This window comes from Lepisosteus platostomus, chromosome 5 (genome assembly GCF_059453375.1).
Source record: "Lepisosteus platostomus isolate fLepPlt1 chromosome 5, fLepPlt1.hap1, whole genome shotgun sequence".
Classification (NCBI taxonomy): Eukaryota; Metazoa; Chordata; class Actinopteri; order Semionotiformes; family Lepisosteidae; genus Lepisosteus; species Lepisosteus platostomus.
Genome location: NC_142615.1, coordinates 67,798,274 through 67,810,667, shown reverse-complemented (window position 1 = coordinate 67,810,667; position 12,394 = coordinate 67,798,274). Strand labels below are relative to the sequence as shown.

At 46.8% G+C, this 12,394-nt stretch overlaps 3 protein-coding genes across 3 annotated transcripts in view; all 3 read right to left on the bottom strand.

The window, feature by feature from the left end:
• LOC148671858 (uncharacterized) overlaps nt 1-153 on the bottom strand; it is a 239,517-nt gene extending 239,364 nt beyond the window's left edge. Inside the window, exon 1 of the mRNA XM_088632735.1 lies at nt 28-153. The gene's annotated coding sequence lies outside the window, so the exon portion shown is untranslated. The remainder of the gene's footprint in view (nt 1-27) is intronic.
• Nucleotides 1-12,394, bottom strand: part of LOC148671849 (uncharacterized) — a 139,636-nt gene that overhangs the window by 6,330 nt on the left and 120,912 nt on the right. The gene's annotated exons all lie outside the window — the stretch shown is intronic.
• The window catches only part of LOC148671851 (NACHT, LRR and PYD domains-containing protein 1-like), a 260,967-nt gene that overhangs the window by 151,171 nt on the left and 97,402 nt on the right, over nt 1-12,394 (bottom strand). The window lies entirely within an intron of this gene.

The following is a 12,394-nucleotide window of genomic DNA, read 5'->3' as shown; positions in this document are numbered from 1 at the left end:
ATTTAGAGAAACAGGTAAAAACATCACCAAGGACATCAGAGTCTCCTTCCCTGAGGTCTTTCACATCCAGACTCTAAAACTTCCTCAATAAAAGAGCTTTAATTTCACGGGTCCTGTGTCAATCAGCTGTTTCCTCTCGGTGCGGAGTCTTCCTCTGCAGAACACGATAAGAAGGCACTTTAAAAGGCGCTATACGAGATGAATATTAATGTCCATCTTCCATCTCACTTCAGCGTTGTTAATTTACCTGCGCAGAAATGAGGAAGTATATATATATAAACAAACTCCGTGTGTACAAAGAGTCAATCGTGCTGTTTTTCTAGAGTTTCTCCACAAAGCTGTATTCCAGACCACACGGATCAAGAGAGAGAAATTGTTCGGGGATTTAAATACGGTTTAAAAGAAACGGAGATGTTTTAAACAAGCTTCGGTGTACGATGAGCTTTCAGAAGCTGATCCTATATCCTGAAAGCGTGACTTGCGAGCAATTTCCCGATTTCAGGACCGAAAATCCAACATTTCTCGCTAAACCGACACACCGTGAGAAGAGAGAAGAGTTCAGAAGTTTCTGCTCACCTTCGGTGCGGCCGGGCCGGCGCTCTGACCGCTCCAGCAGGACTGCAGGCTCCGGTCCGCAGGTTGGAGCGCAGTTTACAGGAAAGGAGCGGAACCGGAGGAACCGGGACTCGGGAATGCGGAGGAACTGGAGGCGCAGCTGGGAGCGAGAGCCGTAATACTGCGAGAATAGGCGCCTCCGGCGACTGAGAGATTCGCACGTCCAGGACCCGCCTCGCCCGGCTCTCGCAGGGAAACCCTGTACGTCCACGGAGAGGACGGGCGGGTTCCACGAGTGTACGTGCCCAGACCACTCTGAAGAGTTTCCTCTGTGGGGCTGTGGGGAGTGTACTGGTGGTGATCGAGGCTCCAATAAATGCGGGGACTCCTATAGTAGAGATAAGACGGTAGGAGAGCTGACAGGTGTGTCTGTACGGGACTCCTATAGTAGAGATGAGACGGTAGGAGAGCTGACAGGTGTGTCTGTACGGGACTCCTATAGTAGAGATGAGACGGTAGGAGAGCTGACAGGTGTGTCTGTACGGGACTCCTATAGTAGAGACGAGACGGTAGGAGAGCTGACAGGTGTGTCTGTACGGGACTCCTATAGTAGAGATGAGACGGTAGGAGAGCTGACAGGTGTGTCTGTACGGGACTCCTATAGTAGAGATAAGACGGTAGGAGAGCTGACAGGTGTGTCTATACGGGACTCCTATAGTAGAGATGAGACGGTAGGAGAGCTGACAGGTGTGTCTGTACGGGACTCCTATAGTAGAGATGAGACAGTAGGAGAGCTGACAGGTGTGTCTGTACGGAGACCGTTTTAACTGTGCATGTGTAGCAGTTATTGAATATGAATGTGTGGTTTATTTTGGATTGTATTGAGAGCAAACAATTATATCAGCAAACAAATGAAATAAATTTTGATATAATATAATCTGCATTTTTATAAACACATGAGTGAGTGGGATATGTTTTGTGACGTGTTATAAATGATACATGTTGTGATGTGTGATAATGTACCTGGGCAATAGAGTGATGTGCGATGTTTTTCTTGTTTTTTGTAATATAATGTTTTTATTTTCTTTTTTTGTTGGCATTCTGTTTAAATGTACAGGAGTGCTGGGTAGTCCATACAAAATTCCCTCAAGGGACAATAAAATCTTATCTACAGTATATCATGATTAGATGTTACATCAGCTACAATTGTGTTTATACTGTGTGCATGTGGTGATGGGTATCCTACAGACAGGACTCAGTACAGTCTATAACAGCACAGACTCATTTATATACACTGTGTGCTTGTGGTGATGGGTGTAGTGATTCATAGCCGTTCAGGAACGCCAAATATGTAACGTTGCCATAGCCAAAATGTAATGTAGTGGCTCTCTGAAGGCACCAGTTCTGTAGGGTTTGGGCATTTACTGAGACAATTATTAATTGTAGCAGTAAATCACAAAGTTGATTCTTTTGATGGCTTTAGAATCCAACCATGTGACATAACTCAAACAACGCACACACAGAGGTACTAATACACGAGGATACATTTATTAATACATAGAATATGCATGTAAACCTAACAGATCTTATCGAGAGGGTTATCAGAATACAAAAGGTATATTCGGTCAGTTACAAAGAGTTACATATATCAAGAGGACATACGTTCAGTATATCATTCATTAAGACCGTTTCGTAAATGCACTTGGTTATAACTTCTACATCAGATACTCAAAACAAGTACATAACTCTTAGGAATTAAATTGATATCAACTGGTTGGGATAACAATTGAATTCTCGAGCTGTAATGCATTGAAGTTGAATACTCATCCAATCTTTGGGGATTCAGATCTCCTGCGGGCACAAAGAAACAGTTGCAGGCTTGTTGCTGTCCAATCCGCGCTCTCTGGCTCGGTGCCAGGCTGTGCTGTGTTGTTTGTGACGGTGCGCTGCTGATGCTCACTGACCGGCTAGTTAGTGTTGGCTTTAACTAGCAAAGTTTGTGCACAGGAGAAAAGATGACTGTGGGTCCCAGCAAGTCAGGAAGAGGACCGGTTCGTTCCTGATGAAGAGCTAGTTCTGAATAGTGATTCAGCTGTCCACAGTTCCGACCTGTTCACGAGGCCTACTGCTGGTGCTAACCTCGGGTGGATCCTCTGGTTATTCTCTGGCAACCTCCGCTCTAGACTCTTAGAACAAAGGAAAGTTCTGGCACTCGGACACACTGGCCGTTCCGTGGTTGTCCGGGCTGAGTCTCAGGATGGTCAGGAGGCGCTCTGCGAGAATGTCCTGCCCTTGGGAGCCTTCTGCTCCTGGGCCGTCCTGCCCTGGAATTCTCCTTTGAATTCCCTTTTGAATTGTCCACTGAATCCTCCTGAATCCCTTCTGAATCTCCCTTCTGAATCTTACAGGCTCTCTGTGTTGCCTGTTTTCACCTGGAGGAACTTCAGCTCATTGATTGGCTGAAAGTTCCATGGGCATCAGAGTCCCACGTGGGTTACTCGGCCCTACCAGTCCCTGATTGGTTGATCAAGGTGAGATATGAGTCACTTAGTCCTGACACTTAGTAATGAAGTCCAGATGTCCAACTGGCACTCCCTAGACAGATAGGCGCCAATGGATGACCATTGATCATGATAGCCAGGCTTAGCTAAGTGCATCCCCCTTTGGGAGCTGTCTTTTATCAAAGGAACCCTAAATCAGCCTGCATGGTTTCTCTGTGGCTGCACCACAGAGATGAACAGAGAAATGAGGCCTAATTTGGGAAAGCTCAGAAACACTTAATTCTGCCTTATTAATAAGCCTCGCCGCTACATGGGTATCCTACAGACAGGACTCACTACAGTCTATAACAGCACAGACTCATTTATATACACTGTGTGCTTGTTGTGATGGGTATCCTACAGCTACAAACAACACACAGGTGTCACAGGTGTGGAGGTAAAAACTCAGGTGTATCCCCAGTGTGGGAGATGAGATGTCACAGGTGTGGAGTTAAAGACTTTTCCTGGAGGTACAAACACTTACTTTGGTTCTGCTAACTTCATCAGGCTCATCTCCCCCAGACAGTGAGCCCCCAGTCTCAGGTATCCAGAGTGACAGATGTGTCTGTCTCAGTATCACAGGTGGTACAAACTGTTGAATACAACTGTCTGATCTTCTGAGAGGACCTGGCTGCTGTTTTGACACCATCGTCATGATTATGGGCTTGTGCTGGATCTGGTGTGATGCTGCTCACTGTGTTTAGAGTCCGCTGTGACTCTCTCGCCATGCGGACATCTGGGTTCCTCTGCGTGTTCAGGATCCCTGTTTCCTGTATTTTAGAATATTTACTTCATATCGAAGTCTTATCACACTGCTGGAGAAAGTATGGATCATCCTGGATCAGAAGGGACAGGCAGTGAATCCGAGAGGACTCTGTTCCTGTTATGAACTCATGACTCGCACTGATACTCCTACATCCTCTCCATCTTCGGGAAGGACATCAGCGAGAACATCCTTGTCCTCGTCACATTTTTGGACGGGAAGGACTTCCCCATCCTGGGCGACATCAAAGCCGCGGGCCTGCCCTGCCGCAAGAACCAGAAGGGCAAAGCGACGCACTTCGGATTCAACAACTCCGCCCTTTACACCTTTGGACTGCAGGACACTGAACATGTTTAACACCGCCTGAGAACTACTGCAGGAAACTCCATCTTGCGTTAAATCTCGAGTAAACCAAAACACAGAATAATGTTCGGGTTTCGTAAAATAACTGTTCCTAAAAGTTCAACTGAAATAAAATAATAACTTAGTTCTACTCAATCCCTTAGTTTTAAAATCTACAAAAATCATTTTACATTCTCTAAATTCAAAGCTTTCCTTCCACCAGACCTCCAGCCAGACTGATGTTGGCCTCTCTCTCATGCTGTCGAGATAAAGCTGCCTTTCAAATCAATCGGCATCCTGCTGCGACAGATGATTTAATGTCCACAGGGGAAAGTGTGGTTATAGATTATAAAGACCACAGGACACCTCAGGGTTTGCAAACAACGGTCAGACGAGAGAAGGCGTCTCTGCCTTTCCTGACCACATCTCCTTAGCAGAAGATCTGAACACAGATCAAACGCTTCTAAGGAACAGCCGCTTCAAGAACAGTTCTCAACACGTCAGTGTGAATTTCATATCGCATTTCAATGTTTTTTGTCTGGCGTCTGTACTTGGTAGATCCATACGCTGGTGAAAAATGAAAAATACCTTTCCTCTGAGTGACCTGTCGTGCTCTATTTCTGGGTGAGGAGACCCAGGAGACAGAGGCTCCGGATCCAGGAACGCACACAGCAGTGACACGGGCACACGCAGTCACATGGGGACACCACAAGGGAACTCACAGCAGATGATCGCTCGACGGCACCGCAGCCGAAACACGGGGTCAAGCCCCGAGAATTTCACAAGGACTCCAGGATAGGAGTAATGTGAACTCCAGGATAGGATAGGAGTAATGTGAACACTTGCACTAGACCTGGTCAGGATTCTGGCTGCTGCATTTTGGACATACTGCAGTTTGTTCAGAGTAGATTTAGTTCCCCCGACGAGTAGAGCATCACAGTAGTCAATTCAAGAGAATACAAATATGTTGATCAGCTTTTCAGCCACAGTTAATGATAGCATAGGGCGTAGTCTAGCGATATTTCTAAGGTGAAAAAAAGATGTTTTGACAGTATGCTGCACATGTGGGTCGAATGTTAAGCCAGAATCGAATATAACCCCAAGGTTCTTCAATTTTGATTGAAGCTCAAGTACAGAGCCATCTACAGACAGAGTTAAAGAACTGGCTTTACGAAGTTGATGGGGGGTGCCAATAAGCATGACTTCAGTCTTGTCACAGTTAAGATGAAGGAAGTTTTGAGTCATCCGAATTTTTATGTCAGAGATGCAATTAGATAGAATAGAGACAGCCACATCAGTGTCAGGTTTGGTATGGATGTATAGTTGAGTATCATCAGTGTAAAAATGAAAGCTGAGGCCATGTGATCTTAAAAGCTGACCAAGTGGGAACATGTAAATGCTGAAGAGCAAGGGGCCCAGTATTGAGCCCTGAGGAACACCAGACTTGACAAGACCAATTTCAGACCTGTGCCCATTGAGAGAGACAAAGTGACAGCGATCGGTGAGTTAAGATTTGAACCATTTGAGGGCAGTGTCAGAAACTCCAAACACAGTCTCAGGACGAGAAAGTAAGATGTCATGGTCAACAGTGTCAGAAGCAGCACTGAGATCAAGAAGGATGAGTATAGAGAGGGAACCAGAATCAGAAGTTCTTAGATGATCGGTGGTGATGTAACTGGAGTGTGACAGCACGTTCTAGACTTTTAGGAAGAAAGGGTCAGTTGGAGATGGGGTGAAAATTAAGATTGTCGAGAGCCATGTTAGGCTTTTTTGGCAAGGGGGTAATGGCAGCAGTTTTGAGGACTGTTGGTATAACACCAGTGCTCATGGATTCATATATAATATTGAGGACAATGGGACAGAAAGAAGAGAAACAGGACTGGAATAAAGTGGTGGGAATGGGATCTAAAATAGATGTGGTGGGTTTCATGCTTCTAGTTTATTGAGGGATGCTGAGTCAAGAAGAGAGAAGGGAACCAGAGAAGTTGGATGAGGAGGGAGGAATGAAAATGTGGAAATGATATGTGGAAATGATATGTGCAGTGGAGAGAATGTGATGTGCGTGTTGAAGATAAAATTGTGCAAAAATCGTTTTATCCTTGAGCTCAGGGGGTTTGAGGTGAAATTGTGAAAAAGTGTTTATCATTGAGCTCGATGTGTTTGAGGTCAGATTGTGTAAATGTGTGTTTTTGACATTGTGCTCAGGGTGTTTGAGGTATAATTGTATAAAAGTCTTTTTATCTTTGAGCTCGGTGGGTTTGAGGTCAAATTGTGTAAAAAGTGTCTATCATTGTAAAATTGTGTAAAAGTGTCTGTATCATTGATCTCAACGAGTTTGAGGTAAAATTGTGTAAAAGTGTCTATCATTGAGCTCGGGGGGTTTTTGATGAAATTGTTTAAAAGTCTTTTTATCATTGTGTACAAGTGTGTTTTTATCATTGAGTTTGGGTGGTTTGAGGTAAAATTGTGTAAAAGTGTCTTTTTATCAATGAGCTTTGGGGGGTTTGTTGTGAAATTGTGTAAAAAAGTGTCTTTATCTTTGAGCTCAGTGGGTTTCAGGTAAAATTGTGTAAAGTTTATTTTTATCATTGTGCTGGGAGGTTTTGAGGTAAAATTGTGTCAAGTGTCTTTTTATCATTGTGCTCGGGGGGTTTAAGGTAAAATTGTGTGAAAGTGTCTTTTGATCATTGTGCTCGGGGGGTTTGTGATAAAGTTGTGTAAAGTCTTTATCATTGTGTACAAGTTTGTTTTTATCATTGAGGTTGGGGGGTTTGAGGTAAAATTGTGTAAAAGTGTCTTTATCATTGAGCTCGGGGGGTTTGTGGAGAAATTGTGTAAAAGTGTCTTTTTATCATCGTGCTCAAGGGGGTTGTGGTGAAATTGTGTATAAAATTTTTTGTCATTGAGCTTGCGGTGTTTGAGGTCAAATTGTGTAAAAGTGTCTTTTAATCATTGAGCTCGGGGGCTTTGTGGTGAAATTGTGTAAAAGTGTCTATCATTGAGGTAAAATTGTATTTTTATCATTGTGCTCGATGGGATTGTGGTCAAATTGTGTAAAAGTGTCTTTTATCATGGAGCTCGACGGGTTTGAGGTAAAATTGTGTAAAAGTTTCTTTATCATTGAGCTCAGGGGGTTTGTGGTGAAATTGTGTAAAAGTGTCTTTTTATCATTGAGCTCGGGGGCTTTGTGGTGAAATTGTGTAAAAGTGTCTATCATTGAGCTCGGGGGCTTAGTGGTGAAATTGTGTAAAAGTGTCTTTTTATCATTGAGCTCGGGCTGTTTGAGGTGAAATCGTGTAAAAGTGTCTATCAATGAGGTAAAACTGTGTAAAAGTGTCTTTTTATCATTGAGCTCAGGGTGTTTGTGGTGAAATGGTGTAAAAGTGTCTATTTATCATTGTGCTCGCGGTGTTTGTGGTAAAATTGTGTAAAAGTGTCTTTTTATCATTGTGCTTGGGGGTTTTGTGGTGAAATTGTGTAAAAGTGTCTTTTTATTATTGTGCTCCAGGGGTTTGTGGTGAAATTGTGTAAAAGTGTCTATCATTGAGCTCAGGGGGTTTGTGGTAAAAGTGTCTTTATCATTGAGCTCGGGGTGTTTGTGGTGAAATTGTGTAGAAGTCTTTTTATCATTGTGCTTATGGGGTTGTGGAGATATTGTGGTTTTTAGGTGTAAAAGTCTTATTGTTCACACGTTGCTGCTGTGATGTGGCCTTTCGCCTGTAGGTGGCGCTCTTTCCAGTCATTTTTAAATGTACCAGTCCTGATGGATGACTATACACATCCTCAGTCAAGGGGAATATCTAATTAGTTACTCTCCAATAGCATTTTTGTATGAAACATTTAAAGAAATCGACAACCACTTTTCAAAACGCACAATAACACAGACTGGCATGTTTGACAACGAGTAAATAAGAGAAAGGCAAAACGAGAATTCACCATCACTTTCTGCATGATTACCGTGACCTGTCCTGATCATGAGAAGTCTCAGACGCGTCTCTTCACCAGACAGTTTAATACAGCAGTTCTACATGGGACCGGTGTGAGAGTATGTGGGTAACAGTGATGGCTCTCTCTGCTATACTGCTGTGGCCCTCCCTCCTGATGACAGAATCGTCTCACACTTCACCTTCACAGACACAAGCTCCATGTGTTTGTGGTGAAGTTGTGGGTCTGTTGGTGTAAAGTTTATTATTGAGCTCACTGAACTGATCTCGAAGGCCACTTTAATTTCAGTTGGCGTCTGACATTTTGAGTGAAATTGTAGTTTTGTTGGTTTAAATGTGCTGTTTCTTTGACTTGCCGGCTTGTTTAGCTGATATTTGTATTTCCTCCTCCTGAAGGAAAGATATCAAGTGTTTTTTTAATGAAATTGTAGGATACCGGTGTGACGAAGTGGCTCCGGTTTCGCTGCGGCTCATGTCAGATCCAGGGCTGATAGAAACAGTTTGATCAATAAATGAACTTAAAACCGGGATTCACACATTTGCTGCACTTCCGCTGAACAGAGACGACGTTTTCAAACTGTCTATATTGGAGGTCTGCATCACCGCTGCTAAAATCGACAGAAACAATGTTGTAAAAACGTGTTTTCGAGGTTTGCTTCAGTTCAGATGACACCTCAAATACAGTAATACAGTATAAAAATAAGTGACAGGAAATACGCTGTGCTGAAGCTCTGTATGATGACGTGTTCTTGCAGGTTTATTTGAGTTCAGGTAAAGAGAAATGAAAGTTTTATAAACACTTATTTCGGAGGTGTGTTTCACTCCAGGGGAAGTGAGCAGAAACTAAACCAAAGAAATGCAAGAACAGGGCGTACAGATGCGTTATGAAAGGGTGTTCTGGATGTGTGACTCACAAAAACTATATAAAAACCGAAAACAGGAGATCTGCAGGTTGTCCGTTAAACCTTGAAGTTTATTAAGTAGTGATCAGCAGTAAGTTACTGGTTTGCCCCGGTTCTTGTCTTCCAGTTCAGGACTTGTGCTGGGGAATGAGTGTGGTCTGTGGGCTCTGGCGGGAACAGTCACACTGCGGGGACGGGGGGTATCCTGTTCCTGCTCTGATGTTCTCTCCTGGAACCTCCATTAACATGATCTCAAGAAAAGAGTGATTGATTGGCTTTGAGTGCCTTGTGAAATTCTCTGGGCTCGACCCCGTGTTTCGGCTGCGATGCCGTCGAGCGATCATCTGCTGTGAGTTCCCTTGTGGTGTCCCCATGTGACTGCGTGTGCCAGTGTCACTGCTGTGTGTGACAGTGGATTCCTCTCCGTCGCCCCTCAGGTGTTCCTGGGTCTCCTCTCCGTGGTGCAGCTGGACTGTAAAGAGTGCGCTGGAGAGGATTGAGCTGCTGCGGTGGAGGAGTGTGAGATGTGCTGAGTGTGAGACTGACGAGCGCAGGCGAGCGGCGGCTCTCGCCTTCCTCCCGAACTTCGGTCTGAAACCTCACGAACGCTCTCGGCAAGGTGTCACTGTCCTGCAGTCCAGGCTCTCACTACGGAGCTCGCCAGTTTGACGTCTTGAGCGGTTTTTCTCAGCCTCTCGTTTCTCTCCCTCACGATCCTGCGCTCCTCCGGCAGCAGTTTCTCGTTGTTGGCGATCTTGGCGAGGATCTCGGCGTGCTGTTTCATCTTGCGCAGGTCGGCGATGCGGTCCTCGAAGCCCGGGCGGGCCTCCTCTTCCTCGTTGCGGATGAGCAGCTCGATGTAGGCGGCCGTGGACAGAGCGTTGGGCTTCAGGGCGATCTCCTCCAGCCGCACCAGGCAGTTGGAGGACAGCCTGATCAGCTGCATGATCTGGTCCTCGATCGTCTCGAAGTCCATTTCGATTTTCTCGAGCATCTCCTTCGTCGACATGAACTTGCCGGAAGCCTTCACAAAGTTGTCCTTGAGTTCTTTGACTGTTTTCATGACCTTCACCACTTCGTACTCCCACATCGTCATCTCGGATATGTGAGCGGAGTAGTGGCAGTTACCTGGACAGATCACACAGAATCCAGCGTCATCCATGACGGCGCAGAGATTGATTTCTCCTGGCGTGGGAAGGAAACATCCTGAATGGCACGAAACCAGACAGTTGTTGCAGTTTGTTGATAGATGCTTGGTGTTCTTCCGTTTCGGGACCAGCTCCTCGATCTCTGTCTCGAAGTTCTTGTTCTGCTCCATGTTGGCCTGCTCGTTTTCCAGACATGCCCTGATCTTCTTCATTTCGCTCAGCTTCGCCAGCCCGGCCAAGATCTGAGGCAGCAGGCTCGCCATCGCCATCTCCAGCCTCTCGTGCTCCTCCAGGACTTTCTTCGTCAGCGCCAAGTCCTTCCCCTCTGTCTTCTCCAACGTTTGGAAAAACCTCTTCAGCTGCTTCACGTTGTTCGTCCAGACAATTTTCTCCAGCTTGTTGTCGTCCTCTTCCTCGTCGTCACTCCCGGAGCCCTCCCCGTTGGAATCGGTGTCGGGCCTCTCGTTTTGCGTGTAAAGGGAGGAGTTGTTAAATTCGAAGTGCGTCGCTTTGCCCTTCCGGTTCTTGCGGCAGGGCAGGCCCGCGGCTTCGATGGCGCCCAGGACGGGGATGTCCTTCCCGTCCACAAATGTGACGAGGACGAGGATGTTCTCGGCGATGTCCTTCCCAAAGATGGAGAGGATGGAGTCGAAGACGTACTGCTGGATGGAGGTCAGCCGCGCCAGAGACGCCTGAACCACGAAGCACACGGCGTCGATGTGGTCCACACTGCCGGGGCTGGTAAAGAAGCGCTTCACCTGCTCTGTGATCAGCTTGTCCCGAGAGAGTCCCCGCGTGTCTCCGAACCCCGGGGTGTCGATGACCGTGAGGGAGTAGGGGACGACGAATCCCTTCTGGTTGTGGAGCTCATAGGATGTCACGATGGAGGTCTGACTCTCCGCCTGCAAGCGGTTGGTCTCCTCGTGGATCAGCTTGAATCGTAACCGGTCCTCCCACTGCACGCCCAGGATGTAATTGATCATCGCGTTGATGAGGGTGGTCTTCCCTGCCCCCGTGGCCCCCAGAAGGATGATGACCTTATTGTTCCCTTCTTCTACTTTCCTGCCGAACGTGAAGCGCTGGAAATGCTGCTCGTCGGTGGGCTCCTGTTCCAGCGACAGCCTGTATAAGGAAGGCTGCCCGCGCTCTATCAAAGTGGAGAAGTTTAGGAAGTGGTCGCTCTGTACTTTAACACGACTGACGTCCCCTGACTTGACTCTGCTGTCCTTCGGGATTGTTATTGGAGTCTCGGGGCTCGGTGGACTCTTGCCTTCTTTGCCACAGTTGGAATAAACCCGGACGATGTAGGAACTTCCTTCCCCTTAGGTTCTCCAGAGTGCACACCCTCCCTCTGGCTTTGAGCTTCGTCCATGTTTTGCTGTCTTGCTCGTCCGTTGCCCCCTTGAAGACCTCTCTGTATGCAACTTCGTAGGAAGTAACGCTGACTCCCTGTCCCACAGAGGTGGGCATGTCCCAGGTGACTGTCATGGAGTTTGGTCCTGTTGATTTCTGCTGAGGAGCTCCGGGGGGGGCTGAAGGAAGCGTCTTGCAGGAAGGAGTTGCGTCGCTGGTACAGCCGACTCCAGGTTTGCAAACCGCCCGACAGCCGAATCGATACGAAGCGTTCAGGTCCAGGTTCAGGCCAGAGCCCCCCTTTCGAAGAGGTAAACGGAAGATCCGATGTGGACCTCGTCCTTGATTGACGCCACACAGAACTTCACGTTCGGTCTGCCTTTGTTCTCTCTTCTGAAGTCTAGGAATAGTCTGATGTTCTCCCGCGTCAGGGCTGTGACTTCCCCTGACCTGGACCATTTTCCCCATCTTCCCTCTGGCTCGAGATCAGGAGCTAGCTCTTCACCCGTCCCTCGTTCGGAGGAGGTCAGATAGCTTTCTAAGATGTTTAGGTATTGCTCTCTTTGCTTCAGCGATGTAAACGCAAAGCACACCACGTACTCGTTCGCCGAATCGAGCACGACTTGTTCCAGGTCACTGCTGGAGGGGGCCACGGTGACGTCGCTCATGATCTGCAGGTAAGATCTCGGCACGTTCAGCTCCCGCTCCTTGTCTTCCAGGAACTGCGCGAGCAGGGCGTTTCGGAAGGGGGAGCGCTCTCTCCCGCTCAGGTCGAACTAACCCGATGCTGACGATTGTGGCAGCCTGGGACAGTTTTGTCAGTGGGTAAAGCCAGACTGTCATGGGC